The 22,697-nt window shown below is 38.8% G+C and overlaps 1 protein-coding gene across 1 annotated transcript in view; it reads right to left on the minus strand.

The window, feature by feature from the left end:
• Positions 1 to 22,697, minus strand: part of sema4ba (sema domain, immunoglobulin domain (Ig), transmembrane domain (TM) and short cytoplasmic domain, (semaphorin) 4Ba) — a 69,061-nt gene that overhangs the window by 22,814 nt on the left and 23,550 nt on the right. The window contains exon 2 of the mRNA XM_040131911.1: positions 15,181 to 15,427. The gene's annotated coding sequence lies outside the window, so the exon portion shown is untranslated. The remainder of the gene's footprint in view (positions 1 to 15,180; positions 15,428 to 22,697) is intronic.

A 22,697-nucleotide genomic window follows, 5' to 3' on the forward strand; every position in this document is an offset into this window, starting at 1 on the left:
TGCATTCAGTTTGAAAATTATATGTAGTATCATTGATAGAGAATTGATAGAGACTGGCATAATGTTGTATTTACATCTAACCACAAACTTAAGTAAATAAATAAAACAAAGCATACAAAAATTTCAAGGCAGAAGTACACTTCTAGTCATTGAAAATGACTTCTCGTCTCAGGGACACCGTTCTTTTCTCTCTTAGCTTTGATGGATAGTGGCTTTATATTAGAATAAATAATGTTACACATTGTCATCTGGAAGCCAAACAAACACATACAGAAGAGGGTGTCTTGAGCAATGCCCTCAGAGTTTCCTGTCAGTGACCAACTCCAACAACCTACACCAATCAGACGCTATTACGCTGGGATACAACGGGATTTTGAAAAGCTGATACCCCCTGTCCCCACTACGTTCCCTCCATCCCAAGTGGAAAGTGAAATATCTTACGCATTTGGGAAATAAGTGGCACAAACAGGCATCACTATTTGAGCCTATTATCGTGTCATCAATATAACTAACAACAATTGTTTGGGCAGTCCATGCAGTGAAAATAATTACTAGGAGGGGAAGAGAAGATTAAATGAAGCAGTAAGAAGCTGTGCTGGGAATAAGGAGTGAATTCTGGGATAAAAAATTAGAGTAATCAAATGTGGTTGTGATAGGTATAAAACTTCCATAATAGGCAAATCTTTCACTGTTATCACTATTTCACTACTATCAATATGCCCAACCTGTAACGCGAAGTAGTATTCGCTATATAAAATGTTCTCATGAAAAGTTATGGGCAATTCATATACTACTAATCTTTTCTACACTGTCAATATACTTTACAGTAGAGTATGTCCAGAAAGAGGATATAAGTTTATATTTAACTAAACAAGGACATTTCCAGAACTCTTTACCAGTCACTTCCAGCAATACAGCTAAAACTATCACTGTATATCACTGAATGGCAAAGACTGAGCAATGACAGCAGTACTTATGAGACTATGTGAGTATTATAAATAGCAGCGCTGCATTTACTGCTGAAACAGGTGGCACCACTATTAGCATTTGCCATCCGAGTAGCGTAAGAGGGGGTCAAGGCTCCCCGGATTCCAGACACAACCTGTTGACTGGAGAAGTGTTGACTGATAAATATGACCTCGTGGCATACCTGTCATCTCAGGAGACCACCTGTACACGCACACGCAAACGCAGGCCAACTACGTCACACCCAGGTCACATGCTCCCATATGTGGACTTCGACCTGTGATCAGCACTTCCCCTCCGTCCCCCCTCGACACCTCCACGCCCCTGGAGGACTCTCAGATGTGCGAAGGAGCAGATGTGAGATGTGGTGGATATCATCTGTCAGGAGAGGCTTTAATGGAGGAGCATGCTTGCACATATGGACAGAGTGGCTGATTCATAGAGTGGTGTGTGGGAGTGCAGTGTTGACACAGTTCTTTACAGGTCCTACTGCCTACTGTCAGGTTATTTTTTAACTACCCATCTAGCTCTACCAATACCTATCTATGAGTAAGACATGACAGGACTTCCGTCACAGAGCTCAAGTATTGGGTCAAAGGGACTTGTGACAAATCACAATCACGGCAAACTCATGGTACAGTATTCTCACATTGCTCCCATGAAAATGACTAATCTAGTAGTTCCTGTTAAAACAGATTCTCTAGGAGCCATTATATTCAAATGGATTGCACCACACAAACCAGTTCCTAGGTAAAGATAAGTTGTTCAGGTGTACCAGGTGTAACTCTTGGTTAGCTAACTGAGCAGAAAACTTAAGTGACAAAACTAATGTTACCTTGCTAATACATGTTATGATCTGTTTAGACTGAAACATAAAAGAGGAAATATGAAATATTGTCAATACATCTGACCTGACACTTAATATAATGCTGTTATATAATGCAAAGTTGGAAGATTTTTAGTTCCATTTCACAGAAACAACACAGTATGTTTAGATTCCAAACACATTAAGACTGAATAACCAAAAGTAGACGAGCATAATCAGATGTTTTCTTACAAAATCTGAAACACAGATTTTTCCATGTATGATGATTGGCAATGATGATTGGATGACCCTACAAATGTTTCCTAGTACTGCTTTGAACATTACTAAAGCCTTTTATTTTTTAATGTTGAAACCTTCTTTAGTAAAACCCCAAATTGAAACAAGCTAGTAGTTAACTTTCAAAAGGAGTTTATGCACAAACTTGGTAATGAATTTTCAAAAAGCTGGTGCAACCCGATGCTTTTCCCCAGTGAGTGAAAATTCTTCAGTCTGTATGTCTGATTAGGTGACCGTGGAGTCTGAAGAAATACTCTCTCAATCCTACTCGACCCATTTTAAATCCAATCCCCAGACCTAGCTAAGAGTAATTAATGGCTCATTCATCCCTGAGTGAACCATACATCAGTAATTATGACCATATGCTATTCCAAAGACTTTTAATTGCCTAATTAAAATCTTATTAAACCACTGAACAGAGATAGGGGACATTTTGAACTTAAGGTTCAGGAGAGTTAAATTCATCAAGCTCGCTTCTCCTCTGGGGCCTGTGACACACGGTCAGAAGTCGTGAATTTTATCACAAGCACTGACTTTCTAAAACATCTCAAATTTGAAGCTATCAGGCGTTAAGAATGTATTGATAGATTACAGTAATATATAGCTTTGAAAGAGGATGAGCATATTTCATCACCTCTGTCTTTGAAACCTGTACAAGTGCCTAAATCAACCCTATCTCAGAAGTGAAAATATTCAAAATGATATTCTATTTCATTCCATTTCCCATCTGCGCATATTTCCATAACAGATGTGGAGCCAGCAGAAGCTGCTTGCTGATGAAATGTAAAGTTGCAGAGCTAGCTCTGTCACTCGGCCAGCTATCACTATCAAGGCCGAAGTGGGTGAAAGAAGAGCAGCAGGGGCTCTGCGACAGACAGAAAAGTGCAATAAAATACTGAAAGGGAGAAAAGAAAATAGAGAAGCAAATTAAAGGGCAAGGACACATTTTTCTATTGTTGGTCTCCTTGTCAAACTCTTAATTTCTATATTAGTACTTTTATGGAGATGTCGATCATCTATGAGTAACCAATCTCACCAGACAAATAATAGATTCAATGTGATCTGTGTGAGAGTCATTTGCCACTCCTGGCTTTCTGCCCTCCTTTTCCCGGTACCAAATCTCCCTGTCAAAACACATCAGAGAGGGCATAAACTTGGATTAAAACTATTCATGTGTTTTCATTAATAAACCCTCAAACAGGGTAAATACTGACAGACTGAGGCGATAATTGGCAGACATTTGTACTTTTCCCTCTCTCTGCACTCTTCTCAGTTTTCAACAATTCAGTGTAAGCTGATCCACCTTTCAGAAGCAGCCTGCCCTGTTGATTTTGCAGAAATGGTTTCTTTTCTACTGTTGTCACACCCTTTGCTGAGGAAGGGAACACCTACATCTTTGACAGTATTCAGTTTCATCATTTTATACACCTTTTAGACACTAAGTCTGCCACCCATTTTTACATGCCATTAATCAGTCATTGTAAATGCTAACAATCCCTCTATAAATTTTCTCCTTTTCTCCATCTATATCCCCCCTTAAGATTTTTGAACACTCAGTCTACTGACCCAGCTGTCTAGATATTCTACAAATTCATGGGTCTTGATTCTTATGTTGACATTCAACAACTGCATTCCCCCATTAGGAAAGGCTTCTGTCTTTTCTGAGCTACACAATACTGTGTATCCTGACATGTAGTGGAGCAGCAAAACAAGAGGACACTGCTGCTGCTTAAACCACAATTGTTTATACTATTTTTTTTATTATAATAAATATTTATACTATAGTAAATATTGCTTATTAAAAGTGTGGACACAAATGCTCCATAAGCAATGCCAGTGCTTAAAGTTAAAGTTCTTAGGCCACACCCCTTGTCTCAGAAGTGATTTTGGCCTCATCTCCTAGTTGCAGTTGGTCCCCAAAGATTTGTTGAACTTCATAGTTTGGGCGTTAGTAAATGTATTTGTTTTGCTAATCCCCTTCCAAGTACATGTAAAATAAATTCTGAGAGTGGCAGCATGTGTTGATAGATCTCACATCGACTGCAGATTGATGCACATTTAATCTCTCAAACTCTTATAATCTCATTGCTGCTGGAAAATTCAAATTACCTACATTAGCAGAACTCAACAGAGTCTCTCTGCTCTCGACAAAAATGCAGGATTAAGATGAGGGTGACATTTTTGTGGGCTTTCCTATTTAAAAGTTTTATGCTGAAAACTAATAATACATTTATGATGGGCAGTGATGAGATGCACAGATGAACCCTCACGTTAAAATTACAGTATGGAAGAGTCTTTCCATTTCTTTTTCCTATTACACCCATGGTGCAAATGCTTTAAGAATGGATAACAGGTTCGCTGACTTTACTCTGTCCTTCAACATTTATAATATATACAAGGTAACATTTTGTTTGTAGAGTCCAGTGCTGATACTAAATAATCAAGTAACTGAAAAATTGCTTTTTAAGAGTGAAATTCTCTAAACTCTGGTAACCAACACTGACCTATTGCCTGAACTCAGTCCTGGTCCTAACGTAAAGTCTCGGTATAATCCTACTGCAACTCAGTTACTGCACACTAATTTCTGGTTTTCAGAAACTATATTTCTGGTTTTTGGAAAGAATGTACCATCAGCGGAAATTTGGCAGGGGCTTTAGTGTCATATACAGTAGTCAGTTGACAGTAACTTGTGTAACAGTTTCGACCAGCCAAACAAAGTGGGACCATATGCAGCACAGTCCAGCAAAAGCAGCAAATTCGTCAAGGACTATTTTATGACAGACATAAAAATATACAGTATAATATTGTTCACTGCACTGTTTTAGATACTGAGGGCCTGTGTTTTTATGATGGGTCCTGACGTCTGCCAGACAAAGGTGAGGCGCAGCTTCAGCCCTGGCTGCTGTAAGTAGGTCAGGCCTGTTGAAACACTCGCTCCCATTCTAGATGTCTACACTTGTTTGCCATAGTGGAGTGAAATATTGATCCTAATAGAGCAAGTGCTGATAACACAGCATTGACTTCAGGTGCTTAATGTTGCCCATTCTTGTTTACCTTCACTCACTTAATCTGTTATAATAGATAAGTCTACGATACAAAACTACAGTATGTTGAGGTCATTGTTCAAATACAAATATGAATATGTAAATATTAAACACTAAAATTATTATTAATTAGAATGTACTTAAATGAACACTAACTTAGATTTTACATCTATAGCTTTTAATTGATAACAGGACAGTATTTAATATATGTAATGAAGCTGCTAAAAGAAATGAATCACTGTTTAAAACAGCAGGATGTGAGGATTTTTGAAACACATTGTATTTATTGGATAAATACATCAAAAATATGACTTCCGATTAAATAACCAAAAAAACAATACGCTTTGCTGAGAAAGTCTTTGGGATAGGGTCGAAAAGCACCAGCAGCTGAGTGGACCTTATAATATTTCAACATAAATACTAACTTTATCTTGTGGATAAATTTAACTGAAAAAGGAAATATTTTGCTGCATTAATATTTGCTGCCCATGTAAATTCATGAACCATTCAATCACCAACCATGCACTGAAATGCTTATCCTCTTTGAAATTGATTAGGCTGGTGTGGCATCCATGAAAGGCTGTAAACAAAGCGGCGTGGCTGTTCTCTCTTGATGTCCACAGCAAGAAGCTGCACGCATTCCAGTAGCTTAGAGGCTTAGACAGAAGCTCAGGCTATAGGCCATTGGGCAAAGAGCTGAACACGTCCATCACTGTGTGAGACCGATAAAGGGCTCAGAACGTCCGCTTCTCCACATGCGCACTAACGACACAAACCACAGACCCACCTTCAACACAACTCAAGAGTTTTTCGGGTCTACGAAGCACATCGTAAGCCTCAAGAATGGACGAGTAAGTGACACGCTGCTCAAGGTTACACAAGTCTCATACATGGACTTCAGTGCTTTCTATACAGTGACTGATGCACTTATTAAATGGCTAACTATGCATTTGGCAAAGTGTAATCAACCAACCTTTTTTTTCAAATTACTAAAGGATTAATAAAGATATAGTCTCTTCACTATTAGTGATCATGCTAAGCCCCTCTAAGCCTCACAAAAAGCAGTTTAAATTTCATGAGCTCAATTTTTCACTGGGAGACATTTTTCTGGAAATGTTCATAGTATAGGGAGAACTATGGGGAGTGGTTCACATGATATTGATAATGCATTTTATTGCCTATTGAAACCAATTAAACCTTGTGAGAAGCTATTTAATTTATTGTTACATGTACATATGAAACACAGTGAAACACAACACTGTATAGTCTGAAAAAGATTTTTGCAGATTAACAACAAAAAATGTGATGTTTCCAAACCAGCTGTCATGTGTTTTAACATTAAAGATCAGTGAGAGGCCAGGGAGTGGTCAGTCATCCAAGCAGGTGTAATCAGGTTCATTTTCATTTTTCAAATTGTTTAAAATAGCACTTGTTTAAAGGCTAATCCAGTTGTGTGCAAAGTAGTTATGATTTATGATGTTCTGAACTCAAAAATGAAATCTGTACACCTTGTTTGTGTTGTTTTATTTTTTAAATGTTAGGATATTTTTGTAACTTGGTTTGCTTATTTGCATATTGCTAAAATTTCATTTAAGTATTCACAACTCTTAATTTGCTATTAAATGTAGACTTCTTCTCCTTTACACTCAGTGAGATAAAAGACATCTTTTGAGGGATGCAGATAGTATGTAGTGCTCTCTGAGGGACTTTAAGAGTCTCTTAACAATGCCAAGACTGGCTGGCCATCTGATATTCTCTAAATCAAGTTCATGAGATACAGTATACAAATGGTGAACAACTGATCCTGGGGGAACAAATATGTTGTAGACACTCAGCTTTCTTATGCCTGTGGTTGTACTGGTTCATTTGCTTCTCATCTACAATCCTCAGCATGTCCTAAAAGTTGATATTAGGCTCTTTATTTTACTTCTCTATTTGGCAGATAGACCACATTAAAATATCTTTGTGAGGGTAAGCTGCCCCCTTTATGTGGGGTCTGAGACTGGGGCAGCTGCCCCCCACATGCAGTGACCTCACTTAGTAAAGATCAATAGCAGGCTGCACATTCCTCACTCCTAGTCTGCAGGAGTCACTTAGGCCTTGGTATCCCAGTCATTCAAGCCATCTTGTGAATCCTTTAGCACCCTGATATTTGGGCTAAATTCCAATTATTGACATCCAACATCCTAGACAACCAGATCTGACCTATGAGGGCAGCGTATCTGGTAAACCATATGGGGGAGATGAGTTCTTGTGAATCAAGAGTATCACCTTATAGGCCATGCTAATGCAGTCACTCAAGGGCAAATTTGTCAAGCTAGCTTTGCTCAATTTAAGTCTAATTTTACATATTTATACTTAAAATTTTTCCCTTTACACTCTCTCATTTTCCCTTTCAGTCTCACTGTACACAGTCAAGCACAGAGCAAAATTATGGGGCCCACATTGATGCCTAGGCTAGATGATTTAATGGCTGACTGGCTGTTCTATTTAACCAGACAAGCATAATAAGGGGATTAGCAACCTATCAGATGACAGAGTTGTGTGCTTGGCTGCAGGTATACGGGCATATATCCTACATGACATGATTTGTTAATCACTATACCGCAGATGGTATAAATTAGTTCATTGTAATTAGTAAAGTTTTTCAAGTAAAACGCTTAAAAAAAAACAAAACAACAACAACAAAGACTAACAGTTTAGCAAATTTGCACCACAGTTCTTGACATTTTTAATGCCAATTTGGTGTCACCAGTTAGTTAAGGTAGAATGGCATTTGAACTTAAAAAGTAGCCCTTGAAGTTCATGTACCTCTTTGTTTGCAGTGAAACACCACACTAGTGTGCGTCTGAGATGCAATCAGAGTCCTGACACGTCTATACAGCGCCCCGGCCCCCACAGCTGGACGTGTGTAGGAGGGAGCTGATGTCTTGGAGAGATGCAGGTGAAATGATCTGTTTCTAGAAAGCTGAGTCTCTTCACTGAGATATCAGAGCACGTAAAATATTCTGAGACATCTTCACCTACTTTCACAGCTTAGAAGTAAGGGCTGGTCAACTACGTTGCAACCATACAGACAAAAACTAAGACAGACAATAAGTGGTTAAAGAAAACATTCAAGTCTCATGTTAACAAACATTTACTCTGCTTAAGTGTCCTAAAGTCAGTACATTCACGCAAACCCAAGAGGCTGCTCTGTATCTTACGCTGTGCTTTGACGTTTCCATAGGGAAAGCAAGTGATTCATCTGATTATTTATAAACTATAAGATGTAAAGTCAGTGATTTGATCCATGACCAGGAACAGAATAAACAGGCTTGTTTTGCCTGCTTCACAAACTAAACATGAGGAGAAGCAGACAAATAGAGCAGCCAGAATTCAGACCAGAATACATTTCTCTGTGTCGACAGCAAATTTGAATACATTGATATTTTGCCAAGTAAGCTTTATGTAGTATTGTTAATTATGAAACTGAAAGATGGTAAGATTACTAAGAGTGTTGTGTCTTGCCATTACTGGAATGGAAACTTCTGTGTCATTCTACAGAGTAATTATGAAATAACCCTGTGACCGAACAAGGTCTGACTACACACAGAAAACAACCAGGTCCAGTTGCCCTTGATTAAGCCCTTTTGGATAACCATGACCTGGATCACAGAGAATCTTCACAGACACAACAGAAAAAAGTTAAATCGTAAACCGCACAGATAAGATTTTTTCAATGTAATTGGGAAGCATTTATTGATTCTCCGTTAGCTAAACCAGTAAGACCCACTGACCACAGCAGAAAAAATAGTCATAGTGGTGAAAAAAAAACAAACCAAAAAAACAAAAAAACAAAAAACCAACGGTGTTAGTTCCTGTGAGCTTAAACTGCACCTGCATGCTGAACAGCTTCATCCCCTCCAGATGTCTGGAGGCCTCGCTAGACTCAGAGCCAACTCATCTATAACTGTCTCCTCAACTGCCCAGACTGGTGGATAACTGCCAGAAAGAAAGCAGAAACGCAGGGGGATCTGAGCCCTACCGCTACTCAGGCTGCACAAAAATTGCTGAAAGAGGCCATAAGATGGCTTGTGTGCAGTGTCTTAATATATCACATCTTCAATCCAATCTGATGAATTATTCAGACGGCCCTATCTACTGTGTCTTTCACCTAAAACATCTGCCCTGCCAGCCTGTCTGCCAGGTCTGGCTTACACTCTGTTCTAGCACAGGAAGCTTTTAGTCTGCTGCTGTCCTGGGGTCTCTATTCCATATAAACCCCTTCCTCTATCTCTATTTCCATCTCTCGGACTGGAGGTATAAAGTATTGAGGGAAAGACATTATGTTACCCTGTTAAACAAAAAAAAAAAGGGTGGGTCAGTCTATACAAAACTTTCAAAAGAAAATAGTATCATTTTGCTACTACTATACAAATATCTGGGTTGTCAAGGCTGCAGTATGCTCGAAACAAAACTAGCTTGTATGATGCGTTGTCCGACCATATCTGAAGGCGAAATACTTTATAGCTGTTCTGAACATCCAAACTCAAATGTTACAAGAAAAACCTGCCATCATAAAGAGACACGATAATCATGCGTATGGGGATGACGTGCACGCTTTCAAACAGTCTCTTTTCAAAAGGTACTTGTGATGTTACACTTGTTTGAACGCATGAAAAGTGATAGTAACAGCTGTGTGGACAACAAAAAAGCCTGAGAGATAAGTTCAAACCCTGCTTACTTTCTCACCTCAGCACAAGTGACCAATCGCAGCATGAAGTGGGTTTAAATTGTCAGATTGTTGGTATCAAAAAGTTACAAAAATTGTTGGATGCAGGCCCCCTGTTTTGACATCAGAAAAGCATGGGGCTGGAGGCATTTTAGACACTGTTCGCCTGTATTACCATAAAAAATTTTTAAAAAGTCAGACCTGACAAAACCTTTGCCTTTGGAGCAAGGAGACGTATAACATTCCAGGTCTGGGCGACATCACACACAAGAGCGGACAGCAAGCAGAAAACAGAGCAGGTTGCATTACATACTTCCAGACCATTAAAGTGAGGAGTGTTCATGAGGAATAAAAAGGTACACAATCCCCTCCCCTGGACTGTTTATGGCTCTTAGCAAAGCATGGAATGACTGAGTACCAGCAACACTCCTCCTGTCTGTTATCCTCCTTTGCAAATTTCTCATTCATAACTTTAAGCAAGGATGACTGACCCACCCAGCACTATTTGTATCCAAGGTTAGACAAGAATAACTTTGTCAGTCAAAAGGGCTTCCTAGTAGAATTGGTACTTTAAATTAATATTAAAAGTAAAGCTTGTTTACAGCGAGTCAATTAGAGGCCTGTGATTAGAGCGTTACAGCAGGAATGTCTGAAAGGGTCAGTGGTACCATTATCAGAGTAAAGGGCACAATCTGGAATGCTTAAGAGATATCAAATCACAGTGGCAAGGGGGGGACAGGCTGCTAAACAAGGCTCGGTGGGAGGCTGATTCCATTAATCAGGCGTACTCTCATACTCATGTCAAGATGCACACAAACATATCCGACCGCTAACAACAACCTGATTTACATTTGCTGTATCTGACACCTTACAGTCATCCCCTAGCTCCAGTGTCAAGAGTGTGGATGTACACATAGCTTTGAGGATTAAAATAGACCTTTATTATTAAACATGTGTCACGCAAGGGGAACAGGTGTGTGTTGAAGGGTGATGGAAACAACCACTGAAAAGACAATTTTGCAATTCTCACACCAGAACATGAGAAACGCTGACATATGTGTAAACATACTCAACATGGGTTCCCGAAGCTGTTTCACAGGCTTGTGTACAGTTAAAATAAGGCACTGCGTGAACAAGGCGAGGCCCCAGAGTCCTTCATATGTACGTGACGTTTTTTGGTGCATGTTTCATCGGGATTAAAAGGCAGATCTGAGGGGGACTGGAACACTGGAGCAAACACAGCGATCTGGCCACATTCCATGTCCACAGTCATTTCCCACATCATGGCACAGTTCTGGATTGGGAATAAACAGAGGAGCCCGCTGTGCTCCCAGAATGCATGTTTGCAGAGTTCCCATCAGTGAGTACACAGTAATAGGACTCCCTGAAGGCCTGTATTTAACCTTTAGGTTACAAGTGGCTGGCCACTCCACAGCCCACCCCTCCTGGGCCTCAGCTATTAACCCTTTTCTCACTCGTTTTAGTCAGAACAAACAGACTTCATGAAAGAAGTCATATCATATCACAAGATCTGAAGATCATGTGATATGATTGAGAGGTCCAGAACAGCTACTAAAGGGATTTTGTAGTGCGATTATTTTGTCAACTTCTTTTTCCAAGGTTTTAAATGCACTCAGAATCTCAGCTTTTAAGGCAATGTAGTTGAGAGTTGAAAATAAATAAAAAAAGTAGAAATTTGATTATCTATGACTCTTATCTATGAAGACTGGGAATACTCCATCTGCTGATGAAGATCAGCTTTTATGTTTGAAAGCTCCAGAATAAGACCTTGTGGTGAGATTATTTTGTCAAAGAAACATAAAAGCTTTCGCCAGTGTCACTCATAACCATCCTCAAATTTAAAGTGACACAACTCCATCTAACAAGCAGGACGTTAAACATTTTAACAGGCAATGGTAAATATAGAAGAAATGGCCTTAAGATATTTTTAAAAGGCACATTTTTAAAACAAGCTTTCTGTTCTTCATTGTAGACAGTACCAATTTGATAGCAACTTAATATGGTGAGCAGGTTTCTACAAAACTAAAATTCTCCAAACCAAAAACCCTCTCTATCTGTATCATTTTTGTTTTCTGCAGAGTAATTGGGGGAGACAAAACTGTATTTTAGGACCAACTGTTTTTATTTGGTCTATGTTGTGTGACTGCAGTAAGCATAGCTCTCGTCTTGGAAGACACCACACAACATTTTGGCTGAAGTTTAAAAACATAGCTTGAATTTCTTGAAACAAATAACAGTATGATATAAACTGATATATAATGCAGATCCATGCACTTGTCACATAAATTTTAGCCTTTAAATTGCACAGACATTGTTTAAACTTGTGTTACTCGCGTAGTAAAATAAATAAAAATCTAAAATAACATTTGTTCACATCAAAACCATACAGAGGGAAAAACAGTATATTAAAAGAAAATCGAAAGGGGAAAATCTTTCCCTCTCTCTTGCGCACGCACACACGCACACGCACACACACACACACACACACACACACACACACACACACACAGACAATGAAAGGGTGATAGTCAACCTGACTATATAAACAGATGAAGGATCAGAGTAGCCTAATGCTGAGAAAATGCCCTTGGGATATGCTGACAAAATGGAAACGTGCATATGGGGACAGCATAGGGGTTTAAGCTGTGATAAAACAGTGTGATTTATTTCTTCTTTGTCTTTTCTCCTCTGAACAGATTTAGTAATCTGTAACAGGTTGCTCCCTGCTTTGAGCTGCTCCACAACACAGAAGCATAATTTTATCCTTTTGCTTATATTCCTTTCAGCTGACTTAATGTAGAACAGCCCTGCATCAAATAAATTTTCAGTCTGCAAAGGAATGTTCCAGCGTCCCAGTCAAACTCTGCAACAGTGATATTCAGGCTTTCACTGCAAGTAACTATCACCATGTCATAAAATATATTTTTGTGGAGAAGTCTGGATTTGAGGTATTGATATAACAGGCACCGGGCTTTACCAACGAGCCAAAGCTTTTCTGACAGCATCATACAGGCAGTTCATTGTCAAGGCCGCCGGTATCCAGAATGCAACTGCCAGCTGTTTTCTTTGTGGATCAAACCAAAAGAAAACAGCAGACCAAGGTCAGCACAGACAGGCTTTTCTCCTACTGCAAACAGATGAATCTCCATATACGAGGCCGTATAAAACAAAAACTCTCTCTGTCACAAATGAGATAACATGGTTGATTACACTGATCAGCCCCAACATTAAAACCAGTTACCACTTTTAATGTTCTGGCTGAAGGGTTTACACACACACACACACACACACACACACACACACACACACACACACACACACACACACACACACACACACACACACACACACACACACACACACACACACACACACACACACACGTGGAATACCACCTCTTGTGGAATAATCAACCATTCTTAAAAATTCATGAAAGCTCCTATTTATTCCAGTTCTGCTGGGTGTTTGTTGATCATTTGAGGATCTGTGTCTGTGTGAAAGCTTAGATGGGAGGGTTATCTCTCACATCCAGCTGCCTTGTTAGCACTTGCAAGACAGACTCAGATGGACTGACTGAGAGGTATATCAAGCTGTCCTGAGGCCATATAAGATGTCAGTTATGCTGATTTTTCTCTTGGAAAACAGAGAAACCAAAAATGTTAAAATCCCCCTCCACTCCAAAATGTGTTTAGCTTATTGTTACTTTACTTGGATGTCTGACCTTCACTATGCAGAATGATATGTAGAGTTTGACACCAGAAGGCTGTTTTTACATTCATCAGCTGAAGGGAATTTCTCTGTTCTTACATTAAATCTGAGGCTAAGACGTGTGCACCCATGTGCTATTTTGTGACGTTACAACTAATCTGGAAGCCAGTTGTGGTCCAATGTGCAATTTATATGGGTGTGCTGTGGAAACTTGAAGCTTCCAGTACACATACATTGAGAATGGACTTCACAGTGAGGTTGTAGACACGTCAATCTTTTGAAATGGTCAATTATTTAATATTAGATTGTTTTTTTTTAATGAGGGAGAAGGAGTAGTTGCAAGGTAAGATTTTCTTTTTTTTTTTTTACAAAACTATATTAGACACAATTCCAAGCGAAGTTTTTTTTATACCTTAAAATAAGTCTGGGGAAATCTCTCAATATAAAATATGCAAATAATAAAACCAAAGCCCACTCTTCCTGCTTCAAAACTGTTTGCTTTGTCAAACTCTAACAACACAGGAAAGAGATACTGAGAGCTTTTCAAGTAAAAGGTACTTGGCAGTGCACACTCAAAAGTAAGCATGAGGAGTAAATAAAAATCTTAGCTTGACCTCTTCATTGACTTTTGACAAACTTTTCCATTTATGGTTCCTATTCATTAACTACCACCCACACATCTAGCAATTTGGCATTAGTCTTGATTGTGCTGGCAGCAGCGTGTGGGTCAGAGATTTTAGTTTCACATAGTAAGACTTGATGCTTCTGTGTTGTAGCTGCCAGCAATCATAGGATGAGCCCCTAACCAGTGTCTTAACACAGAAACTCGTCAACAGTTTGACTGTGCTGGCTCTCAACTATCACAGCCAGACATACAAAGACAATTAAGAACTTTGTATTGATATTCATGTTCTGGTTCTTGCCCATCAGCTTTTCCAAACTCCTCTGGGTTCACACAAAGTTTGTAGGCTGGGTTAGGACATGTGTGCACTGGCTGCCACATTCACTAACTCCTATCAGTGGAAAAGAGGCCCCACTCCCAGTCACAGGCTCCATGCTGATGATGAGTTGTGCCTGGGCTTAAAGAGTCGGAGCGATCCGAGCCATTTTCCTGCATTACTAGAGACACTCACCCACAAGCCAGCAAGCCTTAAAATACAAACACACCCAGGTAAATAGCTGTGTTTCCAAAAGAAAATAAGTACAACATCTCTTAATGCAAGGGTAGGTCCTATGCATACACAATCACTCATAAATACAAGCTCAAGACATGCATACACACACATATACACGCACACACGCACGCACGCACGCACGCACAAGCTTGCACACACACTGGGTCTTTAATGACCCCCTTGCCTTGCTATCACCTTGCGATAAAGACCCACTGGGGCTGTTTCGTGTCAGCTCACACCCACTTTTCCCTTTAAAGAAAGAAACTAACAACCAACACCACAGAGCCTCAGTCATAAAAAGTTTATGATTCTCTAACAGGGAAATGACAGGTTATCCTGGCATCATTTCAATAGGTAACCAGAAACTGAAGCGTACTCACATCAATGATTCATGAAGCACAACGCAGTTAATGAACACAAGGGTATAATCTCCATAAAAGCAGTACTTACGCTCTGTCCCACTCAGCCGTGACACAAAAACTTCCTTCAGATCTAAAAATGGTTTCCTTTCGGTGACAGACAGATCGATTCCTCCTTCAGGAAGTGTCAGAAGAAAATCCGCACAAGAAAAGAGTTTAAAGCTCTAGTAGATGACAGCACTGAGTCTGCAGGTCCACACTCTCCCTCTCTCTGACACAGTGTCTTACTACAGCCTGCCTCCGGCCACTCAACACACTGGAGCTCCTCCCATTACAAACTGTCAGGGAGAGAGAGAAGGAGAGAAAAGGGAGGGAGACATGAGGTAGTAGAAGGGACATATACTTTTACAGTATGATCTTGACTCATTTTAATTACTTAATGTGCCTACGTGCAAGTTTAAAATACTTTAGTCTTTTTCAGGATCAGAACTATTATCACATCTTTGAGAATATGTTACACAGTGTAATTAGAAAACTATTTCAGAGGGCTCAGGTCAGAGGAGCAATAAAGACCAAGAACGTAAGAAGAATAAGACTAATTTCTGTTTAATAATCTCATTTTGATAAAGATATACTATATAAAGTACATTTTTGACAGTGTGAATTTTTTTTAGATTATTTAGATAGAAGTAATCAATAAGCAGTTCGAGGCTTTTTTCTATCCCTTCACACACTCAGTGTTATCTGTATGTAATTTGCTTGTTTTTAACCTTTGCAAAAAAAAAAAAAAAAAACTCCAATGTGTCCTGTGACTTTCTGGTCATAAGATTGTTGACTGTCCACTTTTGGGAAATCACTGCCACCTCAAACCTTCAAAAGCAATATACTAAAGTTACACAACAAAAAAAAATTACACAACATACCATGATATGGCTGAATTTATGTGAGCCTCCACTAAATGAGACAAAGCCCAAATTTCATTGAATGTAGTCTTGGAGGTTTTTTTTTTTTTTTTTTTTAAGCTCTCCTGGGAGTTGGTTTCCTTGTTATGGACTACAGATGTTAGCCTCTCAGCCAGCTGCTTGCACCCATATAAAGACTGCCTTTAATGGTTGTAATTACCATTAACTTCAAGCTACTGGAAAATAAACCAAATCTATCTGTCCTCAATCACAGTCATCAATTATCCGCTTTCTATGTATTTAGTATCAGTGGAAAGATAAAAATCACTTTGGGTTAAGCTTTACAAAAAATCTATTCTATTCTATATAAATATATATATCTCTATTCTATATAAAACTCGACAAAAAAATTGTAAGTTATTGGTAAGTCACTAATGATCATCCTCAACACACTCAGAAAAAAAAAAAAAAAAAAAAAAAGAGCAGAACTGCACCTTTCGGAGCACAAAAACTTCTCGCTCTATACGGGTACAATACAATACCCTTTACTTTTCAACTGGGTACATGTACCATTTGTACCCTTAACAGAACAATTATTATGTACAAAAGGTTTTAAAAGGTAGCTTTTTCAGTTGAAAGACACCAGTAATACTCCATTTGGCTTCTGAGATAGATGAGATTTAACTAACACTACACTGTACATTTTGGTGGAAGTTACGCAAACGGTCTCATGAGGACCTATTTTGTGTCTTCTGTGGTACAACTGAAAAATGTACTGTTCACTACAAATATTCAAACATAGTGTACCTTAATTTTTTGACATGGAGATTTACTTGTTTACTTCCTCAGATGGAAAATTCTTTTCCGTTTTCATTTTCCCAAATTAATCTGAAACAACACAGATGTAACGATGTCATGAAGATATAAAATTGGAATTTCAGCATACTTCCCCGCTGTTGAAACACTGTGTGTCCGAAGCAATAAAACAGAATGTATGCTTGAATATTTCCTACGCACATAAAACTTTAAAGCATGTATTTCTCCAGTCAATGCCCAATTAATCTTCATGCAACTGTTTAAATAATATGGACTGTGCTATGACACATAGCAATGGCCAATACCATATTCAGCTGAGATCTGGATTCAGAATCCATGAAAGGCACATGAAGAAGATGCTTAGAGCCGGTGTATGGAGCTGAGCCACAAAGTTGTTCTAAAATAATTCAGACAACACTGGCAAGGACAACGTTTTCAGGCCATGAAATTGAAAGTATAACAGTGATGCAACAAAGTCTCAGAAGGGGTCCTTTCATGAATTGTAAAGGTGGCACTCAGCTCCAATGAACCACATACTGTCCTTTATGTTTTATAAACAGAGCTTGGATTTATTTAATCTTAATAATTATGATAAAGCCATCTCAAGGTTGTTAATAAATCTCCAACATGTCATATGAATACATTCTAATGTGATTATAGAACGAGAAAGAATTATACATGTAGATATTTAATGATCTGCCGATGAATGTACACCAAAGGGTTTAAAAAGTTATTTTAAGTTGAAGTGAAGTGTTACCAAGTAACTTCACATGCCTTCACCAGAGATATTTCCAGGGTAAATAGAGAGAAGTGTGGGATAGTGGGGTGTTGAGACGGGGACGTCTGTTTCTAAAATAGCAGATGCTAATTATACACTTTAGGCAACTGCTAAGGAGGGAGATGCGATGCCAAGTTTGAGGTGTTGGGAATCTGAATGTCGGATCAGTGTTTCTGTGCAGAGTGAAGATACCACATGGTCACCTGAGACGTACTCAGGCCACAGCAAGGATACTCACTGGATGTCTTATTTACAGCCTATGTCAGTCAGACACCCCCCTCCCTACTGGACTGGTAACGCACCTCTTGTTGAGTCAGACCACCTGCCACTGCCATGCAGACAACCTTCTGTAAACAATCCATAGAATATAAAGGACCCCTACGGCAGACGTCTAAACACGTGACTCAGACCAATCAAACAGACCAAGACTGGCCTTTTTCATTGCTTGTGACCCCGTTAATGTGGCTGTTCTCAAAATGTCTCTTTTCATTGCCTCTGTTCTCCATGACTTCTACACACAGTGCACCCCACCAGTTACAATTAGAAAACGCAGAAATGCTCAGCAGTTGGTAATGGTTAAAAATTACTGTGCAATAGGTTTTTTGAGGACAATGCGAAATTTAGTAAAAGGGACAGATGTAAACAATAGGCTATTTTTGAAATTTAGGTTTATCCATAGATAAAGAGATGAAAGCGATTTAAGTATGATCTGTTTTGAGAAATGAGGTTGAACAAGTACAGAATTTGTTGCTTCATACTGGAAAAATGGAATTTAACCTTTGTACCCAATGATGGGTTTATATTAAAGGGTGTAGTTGCTAGAGAATGTTCTGAAAATATGTTTGTAATATTGTATGTTTTGTATTAATGGTAATTTCAATTTCTGTTGTAAATTTCTGGATCGTCTACAACCAAAAATGGTATTTGTAAAAAGTGTTTTTTTTAAGATTATGATAATGTTGTTTTGTATGTTTAGTATCCACGGTGATCTGTCAGTCAAAAGATGATCAATGGGCTGTATGTAAGGAAACTAGTAAAATACCCAAAAGGCATGGTGTAACTAATTTTAATTTTGACAACAATTAGATTTAAAAAAGTAACATACTATGAGTTTTTGTGAGTCCAGTGGACCACATGAAAATGCAAGTTGATCCTTCTTCTCAGTATGTTTCACACACAGCTGGCAGAAGTGCTGACAGGTCAATCTATATAAATGAATAACAATCGGGGAATTACAGCACTGCGATAAGCCCTCATGTTTCACATATTACCCTAATGGAAACACACCAGAGAGCAGCACTAGGCTACTTAGAGTTGCTGAGGCTGACAGAAGTACTGAAGACAACCGAGCAACCTTGGGACCTAACTCTCAGCTTCATGTTATCACTTCTAAGTTCAGGGGTTACACTGTTTGACTGTGTCATGGAGGTGAATCTCAGTTTAAATGCAGTAACATGTTCATTAACACAACACCGTCCAATGTGTTGAAACACTGCAATCTCATGATGTATGTGCTACAAAATGTGACAGATAAAAAAGAACTTTGTTCACTTCCTCCCTTTTGTCTGCTTTTATCTTAGTAGCTATATATCATCAGAGTAATGTACAAGGAACTGCACATTTGAAAATAACATGCTCTGCCTTTCCATGCCAAGGCTACCTATGGCCTTATGACAACAAGATGCTTTTCGTCTTGAGGGCCAACCTCATATTTAATTTTTGACTAAAAAAAGAAAGCAAACTACCAACAACACCTTTTCAGTTCTAAAATCAATGTAAACAAAAAGTGCAAAATATTTCAAATTTAGCAGAAACACTGCTGTGCATATTATAGGTTGTCAGCAGTTGCATAGTAACAGCAGGTCCATGGTCGACACTTACTTCAAGCGTCTGTTCATCTCCATCAGCTAAGGGAAAATCCCAGTAAACAAACCAACTGAGTTCTAAAGCAACACAGCTACCAGAGTCACAACTGCTCAGTGAAGGCCCTTCTTTGTCCTCACACCACTTACATTTGCCCATTTTCCACCTCAGTATTGTCCTGTAAAACCAGGTCACCGTAAAACACTGATGCTGAATCATTGCATTATTATGATTATTTGTACATGGGATGGAAGTAGTTCTTCCTCTGAAGTAGCTTTAAGGTTGTTGAAATCATCTTATTCCACACTTGTCTGACAGTATCAGCTTGTTCCAAATCTTCATTAAATCTATATGTGTTTCCACTGAGAGAAATACTCTAGCTTCGGTGGAGTGCCACCTTTTTCCCCTTTGATAACTGATTAACATTTCTGCACTTGAACACTCACTTTCTCCATCTGGACCACTAACAATGTCTTTTTTGGATTGAAACCCAAGAAACTGTGTTTTTTACCAAATGAAGATATTCTATTCTGTTCTAATTTCACCAATATTCACCCTGACATATTTAGTATCTTTGGAAACATTGGGATCTGCTCTAGAATTCTAAATAAAGTTTTGAGTTTGAGCCAGGTTTTGATGCACAGCATAAGTTTGTAATGACTGACCCACTGATGGGCCACTGGTTGTCATAAAGGCATCATGTGATAAAAGACCTGTAACATACAGTTATGTGCATAAGTATTTGGACAGTGACATAATTTTCATAAGTTTGCATCTGCACACTACCATGATGGATTTGAAGTGTAGACTTTCGGCTTTAATTTAAGGGGTTTCACAAAAATATTGCATAAATTTTTTAGGAATTACAACCATTTTTATACATAGTCCCTCATTTTCAGAGGCTCAGAATTAGTCCAGTTCTTTGCCTTGAGTAGGTTTTGGGTCATTATCTATCTGTACTGTGAACCACCATCCAATCAGCTTTGCAGCATTTGACTGAATCCGAGCAGATAGTATAGGCCTGTACACTTCAGAATTCATACTGCTATTTCTATCAGCAGTAACATCATCAAAAAACACCAGTGACCCAGTTCCATTGGAAGCCATACATGCCCATGCCATAACACTGCCGCCACCATGTTTGACAGATGATATGGTATGTTTTGGATCATGATCCGTTCCTTTCCTTCTCTGTACTCTTTTCTTCCCATCATTCTGTTAAAAGTTAATCTTGGTTTCATCTGTCCAAAGAATCTTGTTCCAGATCTGGGCAGGATATTTAAGATGTTTTCTGGGAAAATCTAATCTGGTCTTTCCGTTCTCGAGTGTTACCAGTGGTTTGCACCTTGTGGTAAACCCTCTGTATTTGCATTCATGAATGCGTCTGTTTGATTGTAGACTTTGATAATGATACGCCTACCTCCTCCAGAGTGTTCTTGACCTGGCTAGATTTTGTGAAGGGTTTTTCTTCACCAGGGAAAAAATTCTGGGATCATCCACTTGAATTTTGTTCTGTGGTATTCCAGGCCTTTTGGTGTTGCTGAGCTCGCCAGTGCATTCTTTCTTTTTAAGAATGTACCAAATTGTTGATTTGACCACTCCTAAAGTTTCTGCCATCTGTCTGATAGGTACATTTACATCAACAACTCTGGACTACATATTGAGAGTTCCTATGAACAGCTACGAAATGCAAATTCAACACTTGGAATCAACTCCAGACCTTGTATCTGCTTAATTTGAAATAACAAACAGGCAACACCTTGCCATGAAACTGATAATTTGTCCAATTACTTCTGAGCCTCTGAAAATGAGGGAATATGTATAAAAATGGCTGTAATTCATAAACAGTTCATGTGATATTTTTGTGAAACCCCTTAAATTAAATCGGAAAGTCTAAACTTCAGTCACATCTCAATGGCTTTGTTTCAGATCCAACATGGTGGTGTACAGAGGGAAAATTACGAAAACTGTGTCACTGTCAAAATACTTGTGGATCTAACTGTATATCTAACATCCAGATGCATTTTACCCTTTGGGTGACCTTAACCATTTTGGATTACCTTTAAACTAGAGCTGAAACTAAGTGATTAGTCAATCGACACAAAAAAAAATCTGCAACTATTTTGATAATCAATACATTGTTTAAGCTAATTGTCAAACAAATATACCAAACATCCCTTCATTCCAGTTTCTTGAATGGGAGGATTTGTTGCTTTACTGTGGTTTATGTAATAGTAAACTAAAAATCTTTTAGGTTTTGGAGAGATGGTTGGTCCAAACCAGACACAGGATGGCATCATCTTCGGCCATTTTTTGACATTTTATAAACAAAATGATTAATGGATGAGCCAGGGATATATTCGGGAGATTATTCAATAATGAAAATAATCATTACTTGCAGCCCACCATTAAATCTTTATTAAATCATGGATGGTTTTATAATTCTTTGGAACAAAAACCTAATTTTAAACTTAATGGGACACATTTATAATCTTTCCTATTTGGAGTAAAGGTGAATGAGCTGTCCAGAAAAGCACCGGCTGAGGTGGCACAGTGTGACCCACAACTGAGGTGAGTGACTCATTCTGGCATTGAGTCCAACTGGTTCAGCGTGTTGGATGGTGTGTAATATACCTAGCATATGATCAATCACGCTCTTCCCAGATGGTCTGGTGTATGCTGGGTGTTGAGGTTTTTCATCTTGTGCTTCGTCTGTTTGGGCATGACACAACCAAAGGCATTAGTCCACCATCTCTGACAACGTAGCTCTCCAGCACAGAGGGTTTGTGGGATGAGTGCCCTCTGGCAGGGAGGTGATGCCAGTGAACAATCCCTGGGGTGTGTGTATGAGAGCTCAGCCATCTATGTGACTCACCGCTGGTCCTTTCATTAGACTGTTGCAAACATGCTCATTTTCCCTATGTCACCATCCTATTTATTACTCACTGGTCTGAAACGGCTACTGGAGTTCCCAGCATTACCAGTCACGTCTACTAAATCATCATACTGTATGTGTGACTTTCATATCATGCTCTCTTTCAGGTGATTGCACTCAAGCTCCAAAGCAAGCATTTTTGAGCCATTTTTTTCCTTCTCATCTTATCTAAAGAGAAAGAAATAGCAATTTAATAGTTTGCCATTTACCTTATTTTTAACTTAACACTTTGTCAAACCAGAGCCAATGGCACAACACCAAAACAAAAAAAGCCCTCAAAAATTAGCACAGCCAAGACCAGGAACAGCTCGGAT

The sequence above is a fragment of the Xiphias gladius genome, chromosome 8 (genome assembly GCF_016859285.1).
Source record: "Xiphias gladius isolate SHS-SW01 ecotype Sanya breed wild chromosome 8, ASM1685928v1, whole genome shotgun sequence".
In the NCBI taxonomy this organism is placed as follows: domain Eukaryota; kingdom Metazoa; phylum Chordata; class Actinopteri; order Istiophoriformes; family Xiphiidae; genus Xiphias; species Xiphias gladius.